This window comes from Bombina bombina, chromosome 6 (genome assembly GCF_027579735.1).
Source record: "Bombina bombina isolate aBomBom1 chromosome 6, aBomBom1.pri, whole genome shotgun sequence".
NCBI classification, from domain to species: Eukaryota; Metazoa; Chordata; class Amphibia; order Anura; family Bombinatoridae; genus Bombina; species Bombina bombina.
This window is the reverse complement of record NC_069504.1, coordinates 348,100,256-348,121,243: the sequence shown is the minus strand read 5'-3', so window position 1 is coordinate 348,121,243 and position 20,988 is coordinate 348,100,256. Positions and strand designations below refer to the sequence as shown.

Below are 20,988 nucleotides of genomic sequence, written 5' to 3'. Positions count from 1 at the left end.
CTGCATTTTTTTTAACTAATGCAGACTATACAGTGTTTATAGACCTACATTTTGTTTTACTAATGCAGACTATACAGTGTTTTTATTTAGACCTACATTTTGTTTTACTAATGCAGACTATACAGTGTTTATAGACCTACATTTTGTTTTACTAATGCAGACTATACAGTGTTTATAGACCTACATTTTGTTTTACTAATGCAGACTATACAGTGTTTATAGACCTACATTTTGTTTTACTAATGCAGACTATACAGTGTTTATAGACCTACATTTTGTTTTACTAATGCAGACTATACAGTGTTTATAGACCTACATTTTGTTTTACTAATGCAGACTATACAGTGTTTATAGACCTACATTTTGTTTTACTAATGCAGACTATACAGTGTTTATAGACCTACATTTTGTTTTACTAATGCAGACTATACAGTGTTTATAGACCTACATTTTGTTTTACTAATGCAGACTACACAGTGTTTTACAAAGATATAAGAGGTTGAATATCAAACCTGATTAGTGTGAAACACTGCTCACCTTTAAAAACTTTCCCAAAAGGTTTAAATATTAAATAAATGTGTGTAAGGTGGCGCAAACTAATGCCGTTTCTACTCAGTGGTGTGTGTATATCATTAAATATATATAATGTAATATCATGAGAGGGTAATATACCCTACTGAGACTAAAGAACTGATGGAAAGGTCCTGCTATGTAATATTCCCTACTGGGACTTTGAAAATAGAATGAATGAGTCCTGTTGTATAATGTTGCTAAAATGCGTAAACAATCCTATATTAAATATAATGATAAAAATACAAAAAAATAGAAATGTTGATGAAAATATCAAAAATACTAGTGAAAATATAAAATTATATATGTAAGCAATTTATTATACAGTATAAGGTATATGCCTAAACAACATTGAATATAACAATAAAAATAAATAAAAACACCGGTGTATAGAATTAGCTATCTCGAATGGCTGAAAAATGCTCTACAGTTCCACAATATCACAGTTTTAAGGCTGTAATCAACCTGTTTAAAACGGAATTAAAACAGACATATACAATTGCAAATGAAATAAGTCGTAACACAATCTTAATACAATCCTCTTTCAGTATGTACTTATTAAAGCCAACATAGGATATCTACAAATACTACACTAATTTCCAATTGCAATTTTTAAAAGACGTCTGTAACCTGCAATTAAAGGTTATAAAATACATACCTATATACAACAAATGAACAGAGAGGTGTAAAGAATCCCCCAATATTGCCATATTGAATATTTATCACACTATCAGCTTGCTATATTGAAATGGGACATTTCAACCTGAGCAAAAGCTTATATATCTGTATACACTACAAACCGATGCGAATGTGCAGAGAGGTGTGAAACCCCAATATTGTCATATCAAACACTTATCCTAATACCAGTTTGCTATATTGTAACAGGACATTTTTACCTGAACAATAAGTCATTGGATAAATTGCCTACAAAGGTTTCCATTTAGAAAGTAACTATTGAGGGCGATTTGACACTCAAACCCTTAATGCCATTAGATATATAGAAAGAGGATTGTATTAAGATTGTGTTACGACTTATTTCATTTGCAATTGTATATGTCTGTTTTAATTCCGTTTTAAACAGGTTGATTACAGCCTTAAAACTGTGATATTGTGGAACTGTAGAGCATTTTTCAGCCATTCGAGATAGCTAATTCTATACACCGGTGTTTTTATTTATTTTTATTGTTATATTCAATGTTGTTTTAGGCATATACCTTATACTGTATAATAAATTGCTTATATATATAATTTTATATTTTCACTAGTATTTTTTATATTTTCATCAACATTTTTTTTTGTGTATTTTTATCAGTATATTTAATATAGGATTGTTTACACATTTTTGCAACATTATACAACAGGACTCATTCATTCTATTTTCTAAGTCCCAGTAGGGAATATTACATAGCAGGACCTTTCCATCAGTTCTTTAGTCTCAGTAGGGTATATTACCCTCTCATGATATTACATTATATATATTTAATGATATACACACACCACTGAGTAGAAATGGCATTAGTTTGCATCACCTTACACACATTTATACAGTGTTTTACTGTTGTACAATATTTTTTGAATTTTGAATACATAAAAATCCTCTTAAATAAAAAAAAATTGCATTTAGTTTTTGTTTTGATGCATTTTACACTTATTTGTTCATTTTTCTGAGCATGTCTTTCAGTGCTTTATTTCATCATAATAGATTTTGTGATCTCCCGTTATTGATTTCCTACTGCCATTCTAATGCTGATGAGATACAATTGTTTTTAATGTCATTTCCATTTCATAGAATGTTTAGCCACACACAGTTTTGCATAACAAAACATTTTGGCTTCAGATGTTCTTTTAATTAAAATCCTTTCATAAACTTACTAATTCATCTATTTATAGATCGAGAGATATAGCTACTGTGCAACAATTCTTTAATAGATCTGTTTGTTGTCATATAACTAAACTTGGTAAATATCAAACTGACAAGTTTGCTAAATATTTGTTTCTGGGATACTTTTCAGTTGCTTGCCTGTTGTTGAAAAGGATGATTGAAAATGATTGATTTAGATGATATTTTGCTGTTACACTGCTTAGATCTGCCAACTTTCATAAATGTTCAGAATTTTGTAATTTACTTGCATAAAAATTATTACTAATATTAGAAATATTATGCAGTTTGTTGCTACTTATTAGTCAGTTAACCAATCAAAATATTCTTTTGAAATCATATGTTTCAAGATAAGAATGATGTAAAATAGTAATCAGGATGAACACAAATATCACTTAAAGGGACACTGAACCCAAATGTTTTCTTTCGTGATTCAGATAGAGCATGCAATTTTAAGCATCTTTCTAATTTACTCCTATAATCAATTTTTCTTCATTATCTTGGTATCTTTATTTGAAATGCAAGAATGTGAGTTTAGATGCCAGCCTATTTTTGGTGAACAACCTGGGTTGTTCTTGCTGATTGGTGTATAAATTCATCCACCAATAAAAAAGTGCTGTCCAGAGGTCTGAACCAAAAAAAAAAAAACTTAGATGCCTTCTTTTTCAAATAAAGATAGCAAGAGAACGAAGAAAAAATTATAATAGGAGTAAATTAGAAAGTTGCTTAAAATTGCATGCTCTATCTGAATCATGAAAGAAAAAATTTGGGTTTAGTGTTCCTTTAAAGAGCTTCATGTGAGATCCCAGGTCCTCAAAAACACCATGCTGTCATTTTAACCTTTATATTGGCTCCACAGAAATAAGTGTTTAAAGGGACATTCACTTCTATTTTCAAATGTATTTCATTCTCTTGGTATCCTTTGTTTAAAAAGACAATACGTACATATCTGACAATAGTGGGAGCTAGCTGCTGATTGGTGCCTGCACACATTTTTCTCTTGTGATTGGCTAACTAGATGTGTTCAGCTAGCTGCCAGTAGTGCAATGAAGCACATTTGATAATAGAAGTAATTTGGAAAGTTGTTTAAAATTGTATGTTCTATCTAAATCATTAAAGAAAATTTTGGAGTTTCCTGTCTCTATTTAGGGGCCTATTTATCAAGCCGTCAACCGCAAATACGCTGGAATTCCACAGCGTAATTGTGGCGAGCTTGATCCGACCTAGTTATCAAAGCCTACAGACCGGCAAAAGTTAAAATCTGTGACGTAACATACGATCCGCCGGTCTCAATCCAACACAGATCGATGCTTATGTCATTACAGATGTTCCGAATACACATTTGGCACTATTTTACACTTTTTAAAAGTTATCAAATAGTTAACCGGTACGTTCGTAGCTATTCCGGCCCAGCATACCTGGTTTTCAATCCGCCACCCTGGAGGCCGCGGATGCCATAGGAATCAATGGGAGTCTGAAAGCAGCGAAAGCTTATGTTCGATGCTGCCAGATATCCCATTGATTTATATGGTAGAAAACCAGTAACATCTACACCTAACACCCTAACATATACCCCAAGTCTAAACACCCCTAATCTGCCGCCCCGACATTGCCGCCACCTAAATAAAATATATTAACCACTATTCCGCCGCTCCTAGACCCCGCCGCAACGAAATACAAGTATTAACCCCTAAACCCCTGGCCTCCCACATCACTACCACTTACTAAACCTATTAACCCCTAAACCGCCAGCCCCCCACATCACCATAAACTAAATTAAGCTATTAACCCCTAAACCTAACAACCCGCTAACTTTACATTAAAATTACAACATCCCTATCTTATAATAAATTAAAACTTACCTGTAGAATTAAATTAAACTATATTAAACTATTAATTAACCTACCCTAACTATTATACTAAAATTACATTAAAATACCAATTAAATTAACTATATTACATATTAAAAAAAAAACTAACCCTACTCAAATTATTTAAATCTACAATTAAAAATTACTAAATTACAAAAAAAATAAACACTAAGTTACAAAAACTAAAAAACACTAAGTAAAAAAAACAAACAAACCACAATATCAAAAATAAAAAAGAATTACACCTAATCTAATAGCCCTATCAAAATAAAAAAAAACCAAAAAAAAAAAAAACCCTAGCCTTTACTAAACTATCAATGGCCCTTAAAAGGGCCGTTTGCAGGGCATTGCCACAAATAAATCAGCTCTTTTACCTGTAAAGAAAAATACAAACACCCCCCAACAGTAAAACCCACCACCCACACAACCAAACCCCCAAATAAAAACCCTATCTAAAAAACCTAAGCTCTCCATTGCCCTGAAAAGGGCATTTGTATGGGCATTGCACTTAAAAGGGCATTTAGCTCTTTTACATGCCCAGACCCTACTCTAAAAATAAAACCCACCCAAAAAAACCTTAAATAAACCTAACACTAACCCCCGATGATCCACTTACAGTTCTTGAAGTTCCGCTTGAAAAAACCATCCAGCCGGCAAGAAGTCTTCATCCAGGTGGCAAGAAGTCTTCGTCCTGGCGGCCTCTTCTATCTTCATCCATTCGGCGCGGAGCGGGTCCATCCTGAAGACATCCGACAAGGAACTCCTCTTCAATACGGTCTCCGCCGTAAACTGGATCTTGAATGCAAGTGACGTCATCCAAGATGGCATCCCTTGCATTCCTATTGGCTGTTGCCTATTTAGCTATGCTTTTCAACCAAGGATATCAAGTGAATGAATCAAATTAGATAATAGAAATAAATTGGAAAGTTGTCGAAAATTGCATGCTCTTTCTAAATCATGAAATAAAAAATTGGGTTTCATGTCCCCTTATGCTTCAAGTGTTAAACAATTCATTAGTGCTCTTTGCCCAAATTCAACTTGTGCTCTAATTTTTTTTTGTAAAATATATATCTATACCAATATATCAATATGAATATAAACATATATATATATATATATATATATATATATATATACCCATACAAATATATATATAAAAATCTATTTTAAATAAAAAGGATTTTTTTTCTATGTGAAAAACATTGGAATATCAAGTATTTTTATTAAAAAAAAACAACACAATTAAACACATTAAAACTGAATGAAAATGATATATTATGTTTCAAGGTACTTGACTGGGACTGGGCTCAAAAGTATACAGTATATATATATATATATATATATATATATATATTTATATATATGTGTGTATATAAGTTCATACATGTGTATTTATGTGTATATATATGTGCACATACATATTCACTTATATAAACACACAAATAAGCATGTATACACTTATATACACAAACACACACACACATATATATATATATATATATATATACATACATACATACATACATACACATATAAAGACATATATGTACATTGATGCCCTTTCTAATCAAACACTTTTCAATATACTATATCCCTTTAAAAATGTTTTTATTAATATTTATATGATATATCTTTAATATCAAGTGTATATGTGTGCAATAGTTTATTTTAATGTGTTTTTGAAGTGTTTTGTGCAACTTTTTTTTAACCCTTACAGTTTACTTCAGGTCTCAAGCTGCGTTAAATATTCTAGCACAGTTTGGGCTTTCGCTCGAGCGAAAACTCTAACTTTCAGCTTGTAATACCAGCACAAGTTAATGTGGCCACGCTATCTATTGAAAGTATAGGTTGCGCTTGAGTGAAGCTGGCTGAACTAACCCTTCTCTGGTTAGCATGCTTTACCATGGACTATCTATATGGCACACATGAACTAGCACTCTCTGGCTGTGACAAGCTAATAAAATGCACTGAGATAAGAGGCAGTCTGCAGGGGCTTAGAAACAGTGAGAGATTTAGAGGTTATATAGTATATTAATATAACAATGTTGGTTGTGCAAAGCTGGGGGATGGGTAGTAAAGGTGTTATCTATCTTTTTAATCATTAAAAAAGCAAGAAGACTGTCCCTTTAATAAGGACAAGCAGTGAAAAAAACAGTATTTTTTGGTAACTAAGAGTAATAGAGTCAAACATTTTATAGAAATAACAAAACTGCTACACACTTTGCATGTGTGTGTGAGAGAGAATGTGTCAGTGAGTGTTATAGCTATGCCCTAGAACAATTATTTGGTGTCTCAAGGAAATAGATTAAGAAAAACATGTGAGAGAGGAAAAACAGATTGGAATAAATAACTGCTACATACTACTTCACCACACTTTACAAGTGAGAGAGGAAACATAAAACATGGATATAGACAAACCCATGAACACACTTCATCATTTCACCGTTTATCGAGGGATATATAAGGATAACTGTTTTAAAATAGAATCTTCATATTGGACATTCACTCTCTGGAAAGAATTTAAAGTTTGGGACCTACATATTTATGGACACCTACTCAATAAATTGATGTTTTTATATTTATTTTTTATCCAACCATCAACAGCTGTTTTATTGTAATTTATTTTGTGATTAAGATTGTATATTGTTGTGGTTTTTAACCACAATTGTATTGTTTTTTATATAGATATATGCATATTTTATTGTTAATTTTAAGTGGATCCACTTTTGTATCTTGTTTGTATATTTTAGCTATAAGTAGCTTATAAAATATTTTATATACCCCTATAGAATTTCAATATATTTTTTATTTAAATAATCTTGTCACTACTAGTGTCTTAGCCTTTTAGGAGGCGCTCTGTGTATTTATTTTTAGCACAGACAAACCCATGAAGTCATGTGAGTGAGGGAATAAGGATATATAAAAACGATATTTATATCTATACCAAACTCACTCCTTTTTTAATACCATCCACCATATATATATATATATATATATATATATATATATATATATATATATATATATATATATATATATATATAAAAAAAATACGGTGGGTGTTATTAAAGAATTAGTGCGTTAGGTATTTTATATATATATTGTTCCATTTGTCGAGCTTAAGGAACCAGTCTAGAGTGATCACAACTCTGTTCTTTGGTTTTAGAAGGTATAAAGTTCTCCTCAGTTAGAGGGCTCAAGTCCAAGTCAAGTCGCGAGCCATTGCTCTCAAAGTCTAAATAGAGTCGCAAATTTGGGACTCAAGTTCAAGTCATGCTACTCGAGTCCACAACCCAAAATCCCCCAGCTCATATAATTTTATTATTCAAGTCCTAGTTTTACTAAAAGAGGTTAAGTTTTGGGTGACAAATGTAAATTGTATTGCCATTAAATCCTGTCTAAAATATCCTTTACATTGCACCTTCAATGCAGGTGGCGATGCTGCTTTTAAAATTCCCCCAGTGTCAGAGAAGCATCGCCTCCCACAGAAAAGTGTAGTAAATCACCTCTTGGCGAGACTTCAAACACTGATTTCAGCCCTTTATAGAATTTTACTGGCAATCTCGATTTCAAGAGGGAACCCCGTTTAGAATATCGCTATTATAACAATGTTTTTAATATCAGGGCCCAGATGTGTTCAGTTAGCTCCCAGCAAGTATTGAAATATAAAACAGAGTATCTGTATTTTCGTGTTATAAAGAGAAGAGGTGCTGGAGGCAGCAGGGGAAGAATTCTAGCTCTGTATGTAGTCACCAGGGCTGCATTAAAAGAGTAAAAAACTTAATTTAAAATGTAATGGAACTATGAATACAAATATAATACTAACACTGTACCTGTATATATAGCTCCCTCTAGTGATAACTAAATAAACTAACGTGTGGTTTAATAAAGAGCTTCTTGAACTTATTTCACCAGAGAACTTTTTTCTCAACTACCATTATTATAATATTGTCCTAAACAAACTGATACTCAATTTTTTTATACATCAATATACCACGCAACTGAGGAAATTATTATTATTTTTTTATTAGTGAAAATACATCAATTCAACTTTCAAAGCTATTGCTAAACACTAACGGTTAGACTCTTTGGCATCTATTTATCAAGCCGTCAACCGCAAATACGCTGGAATTCAGCAACGTATTTGTGGCAAGCCTGATTTCCCTTAGTTATCAAACCCTACAAACCAGCAAAAGTAGAATTTGGTGACGTAACATACGATCCGCCGGACTCAGTCGACAGACTGACACAGATCGATGCTTACGTCACTACAGATGTTCCGAACGCAAGTTCGACACTATCTGACTATTTTTGCTAATTATCAAATAACTACCAGGTACGTTCACCACTATTCCGGCCCAGCGTACCTGGTTTTCAATCTGCCGCCTCCAGGAATCCATTCCTTCATAGGAATCAATGGTAGTCGAAAAGCAACTAAATAAACTTATTAACCCCTAAACCGCCGCTCCCGGAGCCCACCGCCACCTACATTATACTTATTAACCCCTAATCTTTCGCCCCCTACACCGCCGCCATCTACATTATATTTATTAACCCCTAATCTGCTGCCCCCAACGTCGCCGACACCTACATTAAATTTATAAACCACTAAACCTAAGTCTAACCCTAACCCTAACCCCCCTTAACTTAAATATAATTTAAATAAATCTAAATAAATATTACTATCATTAAATACATTTTTCCTATTTAAAACTAAATACTTACCAATAAAATAAAACCTAAGGAGGACTTCGGCCCGGTTGGGTGAAGACTTCTCAAGGTAGGGTGATCTTCAAGGGGTTAGTGTTAGTTTTTTTTTTAAGGGGCGATTGGGTGGGTTTTAGAGTAGGGTTGGTTGTGTGGGTGGTGGGCTGTAATGTTGGGAGGGGTTGTAATTTTTTTTTTTACAGGTAAAAGAGTTGATTACTTTGGGGCAATGCCCCGCAAAAGGCCCTTTTAAGGGCTATTTGTAATTTAGGATAGGGTAGGGCTTTTTTTTATTTTGGGGGGGCTTTATTATTTTGTTAAGGGGATTAGATTAGGTGTAATTAGTTTAAAAATCTTGTAATTATTTTATTATTTTCTGTAATTTAGTGTTTGTTTTTGTACTTTAGATATTTTTTTTATAATTGTATTTAGTTTAGTTAATTTATTTAATTATAGTGTAGTGTTAGGTGTAATTGTAACTTAGGTTAGGTTTTATTTTACAGGTATATTTGTATTTATTTTAACTAGGAAGTTATTAAATAGTTAATAACTATTTAATAACTATTGTACCTAGTTAAAATAAATACAAAGTTGCCTGTAAAATAAATATAAACCCTAAGCTAGCTACAATGTAACTATTAGTTATATTGTAGCTAGCTTAGGGTTTATTTTATAGGTAAGTATTTAGTTTTAAATAGGAATAATTTATTTAATGATAGTAATATTTAATTTATTTAAATTATATTTAAGTTAGGGGGTGTTAGGGTTAGGGTTAGACTAAGGTTTAGGGGTAAATAAATTTAATATAGTGGCAGTGACGTTGGGGGCGGCAGATTAGGGGTTAATAAATGTAGGTAGGTGGCGGCTGTGTAGGGGGCAGATTAGGGGTTAATACATATAATTTAGGTGGCGGTGGGCTCCAGGAGCGGCGGTTTAGGGGTTAATAATTGTATTTAGCTGCGGCGGGGTCCAGGAGCGGCGGTTTAGGGGTTAATAATTGTATTTAGCTGCGGTGGGGTCCGGGAGCGGCGGTATAGGGGTTAAACACTTTATTAGAGTTGCGGTGGGCTCTGGGGGCGGCGGTTTAGGGCTTAAACACTTTATTAGAGTTGCGGCGGGGTCCGGGAGCGGCGGTATAGGTGGTAAACAGTATAGTATAGTGTAGGTGTTTAGCGACAGGGTACCAAGAAAGCTGTAAAAAAGCCGAAGAGCAGCGAGATTGATGACTGTTAGTTAACAACAGTCCGCTGCTCATCGCCCCGTACTTGGTGCGCAGCTTTTTGACAGCTTTTTTGATAATTTTGGAGAACGTATTCAGGTCCGCGGCAGCGATGTTAGGTGATCTTAGGCGAGCGTATTGGTGCCGTCAAATGCAGGTAAGTTGACACTTTGATAAATAGATGCCTTTGTCTAACTCCATGTATCTTCCATGTAGGTTTCTCCCCAGTGTGTGGCAATAAGCAATGCCCACACATTTGAAGAGGTACAAAATTAGCTATGTGCCTACCTCACAATAATCAAAATAAGTTAAAAAAAAAGTTTATTCACTCATACACAATCACACACACTCATAAATACACACCCACTCATACACTAATGCATACACACACTCACTCATACATACACACATATACACACACACTCACACACACACACTTACTCATACATACACACTCATACATACACACACACACTCACTCACTCACTCACTCATAAATACACACATATACACACACACTTACTCATACATACACACTCTTACATACACACACATACACAATCAAACACACTCATACATACACACACACTCACTTATACATGCACACACATACTTATACATACACACACTCACTCATACATACACACTCATACATACACACACACTCACTTATACATGCACACACATACTTATACATACACACACTCACTCATACATACACACTCATACATACACACTCACTAATATATGCACACACACACACACACTCACACATAGATACACACACACACTCACTCAAACATACACATAAACACCACACACACTCACTCATACATACACACTCACTCATACATACACACACACACAATCCCTCATACATACACAAACACTCGCAAATACATGCGCTCGCAAATACATGCACTCACTCACAAATAGACACACACACAATCATACATACACACACATACTCACTCATGCATACACACAAACACACACGCTGACTCATACACACATTCTCTCATACATACACACATGCTCACTAATACATGCACACACACACTCAATCATACATACCTACCCACACAAACACTCACTCATACATACACACACACACAAACACTCACTCATACATACACACAAACACACACACTCACTTACTCATACATACACACACACACTCACTGTAAGAAACGTGTAATTTCCTGTCAGGAACACAACTGCAGATCTTCTTTTTAGTTTTAATATTTTGTTTGTTTTACTGTGATATATGAATACCACTATCGTGGAAGTGGAATTCAGTATTATTCAGTGATGAATTTATGGATAACATAGAAATAACCTTCTTAATTTGGTTATAATTATTACACAGCAGATTATATGTAATAATTGCTGTTACTTGTAACCAGCTGAATTCTTAATTGTTGTTAAGGATATACTAGAATACTGTTAATGTACAAATGTTGATATTCCAAATTTATCAGCATATTGGTAGTTGTCTATTTTGTTAAAACAGACTTTGTTTTAATTCAACACTCTTGGATCCTGTTGCGTATGAAATGGCAGAGTTATTTGGTAAGTCTTATTTATAACAGGAAATGTAGGCACGCAAGTAACAACAGAATACCACAAGGAAAGTACCTTTAACTTGCCTGACGAACTTGGAAGTGGAGAGGCGAAGGTGACTGCTGTACTCCTGTTTGTTATCATATGAAACGATAGCTACAGGAAGTCTTTGAGAGGAGGAGTCACAAACAAGACCTGTTGTTAGTCTGGAAGATTACGTCACAACTGGAGATTGTCAGAAACAACACAAGTTCGTTTTTAAAGCTAGATGGATAAAGGTATATGTAAACGTTAACCGCAACATAGTAGCATAGTACGAATATGATTAAAGAAATACTTGCATTCTTATTTCTGAGTCCGTCAATTACCAACAGCTGATTGACAACGACCAAAGTTGTTACAATGTATCCGGGTGGTTTTCGAGGGTTAAAGCTCCTGTGAGTGGCAAGACTTCAGTGAAGCAAGTTTGTAGGAAATAAGGAGATGTAACTCCTAGCAGGATTCCAGAATTAGAAAAGAATTTTAGCTTAAGTCCAGAGGAGTAGCGCTGCTACTTTCAGAATACTAAGCAATGTGTGATAGTTAGTTGGCGGTTTTAAAGAAGCAGTAACCAACGTAAATCAAAACGTCAGGAAGAATGAAGGCAGTTTTAAAGAGACAGTGACAGAGGTCCTGACATGACCCCCACTTCATGGAAGCTGTCCTACAGCTGCAAGTCTAGGATGATCAGGGTGCCTCTGATGAAAAACAGAAGCCAACTTAGGGGCGTTCAAATTGGAAGCAGGTTCCCAGGTGTCATCGTCTTCTGAGAAGTTTTTCCAGCGAATCAAGTATTGTAATTCTCCCCTACGGTACCTGGAATCAAGAAGGGAATGAACTTCATATTCATCAGGTTCCAAATTCTGAGAGGGTGGAGGCAGTAGTGTACCTGTCTTTCTTGTTGGCTTGTAGGGTTTCAAAAGAGAGACATGTATAGTAGGATGGATTCTAATGTTATCTGGTAGTTTGAGAGTCATTGCGTTAATATTAATGACCTGAAGGATTGTGAATGACCCTATAAAAAGTCCAGCTAATTTCTTACTGGGTATTTGCAGCTTCAAATTTATTGTAGAGAGCCACACCAGATCACCTTCAGCATATGACGTGGGTTCTCCTCTTCTGAGATCATAGTAATGCTTTTGGGTGGTTTGAGCATTCTGAATATTTTGTTGTATAAACTTGAAGTTATCCTGTAAAGAATCGTGTAAATCATCAACTAACAGGGAATAAGAACCAACCTGTGAGCAGAAGACAACAGTCGGATGATATGCATAATTTGCAGTAAAAGGGGTCATTTTTGTTGATGAGTTGACGGAATTGTTGTAGGCGTATTCAGCCATTGAGAGGAATTTCATCCAGTCATTCTGATGGTATGAACAATAGCACCTGAGGTATTGTTCTAAGCATTGATTCAGTCTTTGGCTTGTCCGTTTGTTTGGGGATGGAATGATGTGGTGAATCTATGGTCAATCTGAGTTAATTCACAGAGTTTAGTCCAGAAGCGTGAAGTGAACTGTGTTCCCCTGTCAGTTGTTAAGATTGGAGGTATGCCATGAATTTTAATGATATTGTTAATGATGAGATGCGCAGTTTCAGAGGAAGTGGGAAGCTTATGATATGGGATGAAGTGGGCCATTTTGGTAAAAATGCCTATGACTACAAGAATCGTATTTTGATTATTTGAGTATGGCAAATCCACTATAAAATCCATTGACACGTGTTGCCAGGGTTTCTTAGGAATAGGTAATGGCATTAGAAGACCGTATGGTGTGTTTTTTTTTCGGATTTAGATGTAGCACATATTATACAGGTTTGGACATATTCCTGTATTGTTTCTCTCATGTTTGGCCACCAGAATGTCCTGGTTAATTGTTCCAGAGTACGTTGGATACCAGGATGTCCTGATAGAGGAGAGTTGTGATGTATTTTTAACAATGGAGGTCTCATCTCTTTTGGTACATATACTTTGCCGTCATGATAGTAGAGGGTTGATCTTCTTGTTAGTGTTTTTTTTTAATTCAGATAATAGTTGACTGGAAAGTCCGATGAAACGTTCTATTGGTATAATATTTGTACTGGTAATAACGTTGTTTGGTTTCTCAGGTATACGAGACAAGGCATCAGCTTTGCCATTCCTTGCAGCAGGTCTATATATGATATTAAAATTAAACCTGGTGAAGTACAAGCTCCAACTGACTTGTCTTGTAGACAGTGTTTTGTTGCTTTGCAAATATTGAAGGTTCTTATGATCTGTATATATGTTGATGGGCTACTTCGCACCTTCGAGGAGATGTCTTCAATGTTCTAGGGACCGTTTTATGGCAAGAAGTTCTTTTTTGCCTATTGGGTAATTTCTTTCTGCTGGGGTCATCACCTTGTAAAAGTAGGAAATTGGGTAGATCGGGTCTTTAAGTGTTAACTGTTGAGAAAGAACTGCACCCAAGGCGAAGTCAGAGGAATCCACTTCTAACAAATATTGATGGTTTGGACCAGGAAACTTTAATATGGGAGCGGTGGTGAACTGAATCTTTAATATAGTGAAGGCAGACATGGCTTCTGTGTTCCACCGAAACAGAATGGAGGAGCTGGTTAATCTGGTAAGAGGTTTAGCAATCTTTGAGAAATTTTTTATGAATTTTCTGTAATAGTTTTTTGGAATAGGCCAGTTTTCCACTGTGTCTACCTTTTCTTTTTGCATTTCAATACCTTTAGGTGATATGTTATATCCTAGAAATGAGACATGATCTGTGTGAAAAAGACATTTTTCAGGTTTAGCATAAAGTTTATGTTCTCTGAGCCTTGAGAGTACCCAGCGTACATGTTTTATGTGTTCAGATTTGTTTTTGGAGTAAATTAAAATTTCGTCTAAGTATACGACTAAGCAGATGTCTAAGAGATTGCGGAATACATTATTGATAAAATGTTGAAAAGTGACAGGGGCATTGCATAATCCGAAGGGCATGACTAGATATTCATATAAGCGGTACCTTGTTCTGAAAGCTGTTAACCACTCATGACCTTCTTTTATCCTTATGAGACTGTACGCTCCCCTGAGGTGAGTTTGGAATAGATAGTGGATTCTGATAAACATTCTATTAATTCTGGCATCAGAGGAAGCGGGTAACGTTTTTTTATTGTGTGTTTGTTGAGTTTGCGATAGTCGATAATTGGTCCGAGCTAAGAATCCTTATTGTGAACGAATAACATACCTGCCCCAGCAGGGGAAGTCGAGGCTCTGATAAATCCTTTTTGAAGGTTTTCTTCTAAGTATTGCTTCAGATGATCGAGTTCCGGTTGACTTAGGGGATATAAATGACCATATGGAATACTAGCTCCTGGTTGAAGTTGTATAGGGCAGTCGTATATGCGATGTAGGGGGAGGTTTTCGGCCTCGGTTTTACTAAAGACGTCTAGAAAATCTGTATATTCTGAGGGTAACCCCTCATTCTGAGACTCAGTTTGTAGGAGCAAATGCGTATGGTAGCAGGTATCTCTACAGTAATTTGAAGTGAACTTTATCTGAAAAGGAGACCATTTAATAGAAGGCTTATGAAGTTGGAGCCACTTAATACCAAGTACAATAGGAAAATGTGGTGAGGGTAAGACATCAAAAGATAACAACTCAGTGTAACCTAAGACAGAAACTAATATAGGTACAGTGTGATGTTTTATAGGACCTGTAGTGATTGTAGAAGCATAAATCACACAAACACAAATGGGTGTTTTCTTCAATATAAAATGAATTTTATTTGTTTTAACAATATGGTAATCAATAAAACTCCAGTAAGCTCCTGAGTCGATGATGGCATCAGTTGTCAGTTGTTTTAGATCCCACTGTAGAGAAAGAGATAAGATGCAATAAGATGTTTTGATGGCATTTTGTACTGAAGAATGTATATACATGAACTTACTTTTTTATTCTTTAGTAGAATTGGGCAATCTTGTACTGTGTGCGATGGATTTGCACAGTACATAAATAGACTCTTGGACTTCCTACGGAATCTTTCCTCAGAAGTTAGAGGACCTGTTATTATACCAATCTCCATCAGTTCAGCTTGTTGTTTGGTGGAAGAGTATGATTGTGGGACAGGTAGGTTAACACCACTCTTTGGACGAGTCTCAGAGGAGTATCGTTCAGCCCTTCTCTCTCGAAGCCTATTGTCTAGTTGCATTGCCAAATTTGCCAATCTCATCATGGCTTCCAAAGTCTTGGGTAATTCAATCCTGGCTATTTCATCCTTGAGACCCTCAGCAAGGCCCAACCGGAATTGGTTATGAAGTGCAATTTGACTCCATTGTGAATCTGCAGCATACAATTTAAATTCGGTTATGTATTCCTCCACTGGTCTTTTCCCTTGTTTTAAATTCCTCATGGAGGCTTCGGCTGTTAATTGGACATCAGTGTCTTGGAAAAGTTCATCCATACAAGAAAAGAAATTCTCTGGGGACCCAAGTACCGGGTCATCGGATTCACAGAGCTTATCTGCCCAAGTTCTGGGCTCCCCTCTAAGGAAAGATATTGTGCTTAACAATTTTATTCTCTCAGTGGGGTAGCTTCTGGGTTTCAGTTTAAATAACAACTGACAGGAGTTTTTAAATTGCCTATATACCTTCCTGTTACCGGAGAAGTTCTCTGGCAGAGATACTTATGGTTCTGGAGACAGGTCTTGATGATTAGATTTTACTGCAATGGAATCTCTAATTATGTTTCTTAGAGACTGGTTCTCTACTTGTAAATTATGTACACCTTGTGCCAGTTGTTCTACTTTTTGGGAGAGATTATATACAATCTGTGGTAGGTCTGCTGGTTCCATCTTAATTTTTGGCTTAGTATTATGTAAGAAACGTGTAATTTCCTGTCAGGAACACAACTGCAGATCTTCTTTAAGTTTTAATATTTTGTTTGCTTCACTGTGATATGTGAATACCACTATTGTGGAAGTGGAATTCAGTATTATTCAGTGATGAATTTATGGATAACATAGAAATAATCTTCTTAATTTGGTTATAATTATTACACAGCAGATTATATGTAATAATTGCTGTTACTTGTAACCAGCTGAATTCTTAATTGTTGTTAAGGATATATTGAAGAATACTGTTAATGTACAGATGTTGATAATCCAAATTTATCAGCATATTGGTAGTTGTCTATTTTGTTAAAACAGACTTTGTTTTAATTCAACACTCTTGGATCTTGTTGCATATGAAATGGCAGAGTTATTTGGTAAGTCTTATTTATAACAGGAAATGCAGGCATGCAAGTAACAGAATACCACAAGGAAAGTACCTTTAACTTGCCAGACGAACTTGGAAGTGGAGAGGCGAAGGTGACTGCTGTACTCCTGTTTGTTATCAGATGAAACAATAGCTACAGGAAGTCTTTAAGAGGAGGAGTCACAAACAAGACCTGTTGTTAGTCTGGAAGATTACGTCACAACTGGAGATTGTCAGAAACAACACAAGTTCGTTATTAAAGCCAGATGGATAAAGGTATATGCAAACGTTAACCACAACATAGTAGCATAGTGTGAATATCATTAAAGGAATACTTGCGTTCTTATTTCTGAGTCCGTGAATTACCAACAGCTGATTGACAACGACCAAAGTTGTTACAATGTATCCGGGTAGTTTTCGAGGGTTAAAGCTCCTGTGAGTGGCAAGACTTCAGTGAAGCAAGTTTGTAGCAAATAAGGAGATGTAACTCCTAGCAGGATTCCAGAATTAGAAAATAATTTTAGCTCAGATCCAGAGGAGTAGCGCTGCTACTTTCAGAATACTAAGCAATGTGTGATAGTTAGTTGGCGGTTTTAAAGGAGCAGTAACCAATCAAAACATCAGGAAGAATGAAGGCAGTTTTAAAGAGACAGTGACAGAGGTCCTGACACTCACTCATACACAAACACACATTCACGACTTGAGTATTGTTCTAAAGTTTCATGTTGTAAATTCTTATCCCTCAGAAAAAATACTAAAGGCTGCCTTCACATTTACCACTTGTATTTGACGTTTGTGATATACTTTGAGTTGCAGTCCCCGCTACCAGGAAAAAGGATTAAGTTGGCACTGGGACCTAGATGTATTTTGATGCTGCTGCAATACCTTTGGTAATTTTGTGGCAGTCCTTTACTAAATCCCTCAATATGTGACACCTTTTTTTTCCCAAGTAATGCAATGAATAAAAAACAAAATGCTTTACTGCCCCATAAATAATACTAATAGGTTCAGTAAAGCAACTTCAAGTTAAAAATAGAATGTAAGATTTAACAAACATTTCCTTTGTGTAAAAGCCGAGGAGGGCTCTGAATTTTGGGGCAAAGAACTTGCAGAGCTGCTGGTGATTTAGTAAAGTGGGCAAATAAATGGAGTCTGGACAGTAATAAGTGTTCTGTGTGGAGTTGAGTTTGCTGTGGGTGGAGTCTGTGGACATGACTAGGCAGTTCAGGGGTATGGTTAGGCAGGAAGGGGCAGCTGCAGGGAGGGTACATTTTCACCCTTACCCTTACAATACCCTCCGCTCATAGACTCCATTCTTAGCTAGATTACGAGTGGCCCGCTAACTGTTCCACGCAAGCAATAACGGGTTTATCGTGGCTGTTTGCATGCATCAGAAAGTAGCGTGTGTACTACAAGTTGAAAGTAAACACATTTGTTTGAGCGCAATTTAATTTAACCCCTTAACGACTGAGGACGTGCAGGGTACGTCCTCAGAAAAAAGGCAGTTAATGCCTGAGAACGTACCCTGCACGTCCTCAGTGTGGAAAGCAGCTGGAAGCGATCCTGCTCGCTTCCAGCTGCTTTCCGGTTATTGCAGTGATGCCTCGATATGGAGGCATCCTGCAATAACCTTTCACGGCCATCCGATGCAGAGAGAGCCACTCTGTGGCCCTCTCTGCACCGGACATCGATGGCCGGTATCGTTGGTGGGTGGGAGCCGGTATGGGAGGTGGGGTGGCGGCCATCGATGGCCCTGGTCATGTGGAGGGGGGCGGGATCATGGGCGGGGGAGTCCGGGGGGCGCGCGCGGGGCTGTGCGCACGTGCACGAGGGGGCGGGGGCGGGCGCGTGCACGGGGAGGGAGCGGGTGGGAACCGCTACACTACGGAAAAAATGTGTCCCCAAAACACAAAGTGGGACAAATAAAAAAGCCCTTGTGTGATTTAGGTGGTGGGGGGGTGGGGGGCGATTGAGCTACACTACAGAAATTAAAAAAAAATAATAATAAACAGTTGATTGTTCAAAATGGGTACTGGCAGACAGCTGCCAGTACCCAAGATGGCCCCCAATAAGGCTGAGAGGGAGGCGTAGAGAGCTGTTTTGGGGGGGATCAGGGAGGTTGGGGGTTAAGGGGGGGATCCTAAACACAGCATATGTAAATATGCTTTTTTTTTTTTTTTTCTTTAAAAAAAAAAACTTTTATTTTAGTACTGGCAGACTTTCTGCCAGTACTTAAGATGGCGGGGACAATTGTGGGGTGGGGGAGAGAAGGGAGCTGTTTGGGAGGGATCAGGGGGTGGGATGTGTCAGGTGGGAGGCTGATCTCTACACTAAAGCTAAAATTAACCCTGCAAGCTCCCTACAAACTACCTAATTAACCCCTTCACTGCTAGCCATAATACACGTGTGATGCGCAGCAGCATTTAGCGACTTTCTAATTACCATAAAGCAACGCCAAAGTCATATATGTCTGCTATTTCTGAACAAAGGGCATCCCAGAGAAGCATTTACAACCATTTGTGCCATAATTGCACAAGCTGTTTGTAATAATTTCAGTGAGAAACCTAAAATTGTGAAAAAATTAACATTTTTTTTTACTTTGATCGCATTTGGCGGTGAAATGGTGGCATGAAATATACCAAAATGGGCCTAGATCAATACTTGGGGTTGTCTACTACACTACACTAAAGCTAAAATTAACCCTAGAAGCTCCCTACATGCTCCCTAATTAACCCCTTCAATGCTGGGCATAATACACGTATTGTGCGCAGTGGCATTTAGCAGCCTTCTAATTACCAAAAAGCAAAGCCAAAGCCATATATGTCTGCTATTTCTGAACAAAGGGGATCCCAGAGAAGCATTTACAACCATTTATGCCATAATTGCACAAGTTGTTTGTAAATAATTTCAGTGAGAAACCTAAAGTTTGTGAAAAAATTTGTGAAAAAGTGAACAATTTTTTTTATTTGATCGCATTTGGCGGTGAAATAGTGGCATGAAATATACCAAAATGGGCCTAGATCAATACTTTGGGATGTCTTCTAAAAAAAATATATACATGTCAATAGATATTCAGGGATTCCTGAAAGATATTAGTGTCCCAATGTAACTAGCGCTAATTTTGAAAAAAAGTGGTTTGGAAATAGCAAAGTGCTACTTGTATTTATGGCCCTATAACTTGCAAAAAAAGCAAAGAAGATGTAAACATTGGGTATTTCTAAACTCAGGACAAAATTTAGAAACTATTTAGCATGGGTGTTTATTGGTGGTTGTAGATGTGTAACAGATTTTGGGGGTCAAAGTTAGAAAAAGTGTGTTTTTTTCCATTTTTTCCTTCATATTTTATAATGTTTTTTATAGTAAATTATAAGATATGATGAAAATAATGGTATCTTTTGAAAGTCCATTTAATGGCGAGAAAAACGGTATATAATATGTGTGGGTACAGTAAATGAGTAAGAGGAAAATTACAGCTAAACACAAACACCGCAAAAATGTAAAAATAGCCTTGGTCCCAAACGGACAGAAAATGGAAAAGTGCTGCGGTCATTAAGGGGTTAATGCGCGTTCGGATAGCATGACCTCAGAGCTCTTATTCACTTATACGCTTGAATAAAAAGTTGCACAAAGCACATCAAAAATACATTTAAAAGTACAGTTAACTTGAGAATATGCAATTGTGTTTGTGCGCGAGTAGAGTATTAGGTTTTTTCTACCTTATTTGCTCTATTGACTTCAATGGGGGAATAGGTGATCACATGCGCAAGTCAGAAAACTTTTTAAACTTTTAAAGCAAGTTTTCTGACTTGTTTAGATTTGTAAATGGTTTACACAATGAGTTATTTTCTCTCTCTCTCTCTCTCTCTCTCTCTCTATATATATATATATATATATATATAATGTGGTGTGTGTGTGTGTGTGTG

At 36.2% G+C, this 20,988-nt stretch overlaps 1 protein-coding gene across 2 annotated transcripts in view; it reads left to right on the top strand.

The window, feature by feature from the left end:
- The window catches only part of NR1H4 (nuclear receptor subfamily 1 group H member 4), a 220,635-nt gene that overhangs the window by 195,358 nt on the left and 4,289 nt on the right, over positions 1–20,988 (top strand). The window lies entirely within an intron of this gene.